The sequence below is a fragment of the Camelus ferus genome, chromosome 6 (assembly GCF_009834535.1).
Source record: "Camelus ferus isolate YT-003-E chromosome 6, BCGSAC_Cfer_1.0, whole genome shotgun sequence".
Classification (NCBI taxonomy): Eukaryota; Metazoa; Chordata; class Mammalia; order Artiodactyla; family Camelidae; genus Camelus; species Camelus ferus.
In genome coordinates, this window is record NC_045701.1 from 30,557,696 (window position 1) to 30,558,293 (window position 598).

Here is a 598-nt window from a genome sequence, read left to right on the forward strand (position 1 = left end):
GATCTACAAAGTATATATTTGGGCCCAGGTGGTTCTGCTTCTTATTGTGGTAATAAATGACCCCAGCTTAGCTTCTGAATAAGCCTTTTAGTATACAGGCATCAGGCACATCAGTATGACCTCATAGCACCATTAATTGTTATTATGCACCCTCCTTGAGTCAACAACCCTTCAAGTCATTTCATTAGTCCCCTTTTATCACTCAGTTTGAACAAATTGAGGTTCCAGTAGGTAGAATAATATCCAAGGTCACACAGCTTGGAAAGTGGCAGAGCTGAGAGTCTAGTCCAGGTCAGCCTGGCTACAAGGCAACTTCTATCTCTCAAAAATATTGTTGGAACAGTGTCCTCCCCAAGACTGACCATTTAAGGACCATCTTCTACACATGCCTAGCTGCAGGTTATCACTGAGTCAAAAACAATCCCCACTATAAATAGAGCTCTCCATCCACTTAGTCAGTGTCCGATACAGAGTAAATCCTTCAAGAAAAGAATGAGAGAAGAGAAACTGTCCAGAAAGTGAGAGACAGGAAGTCAGATCTTGGCTGGTCTTGGGACAAAGCTTCAAGTGGTAATGACAGGGGACCAATGCAGACAGT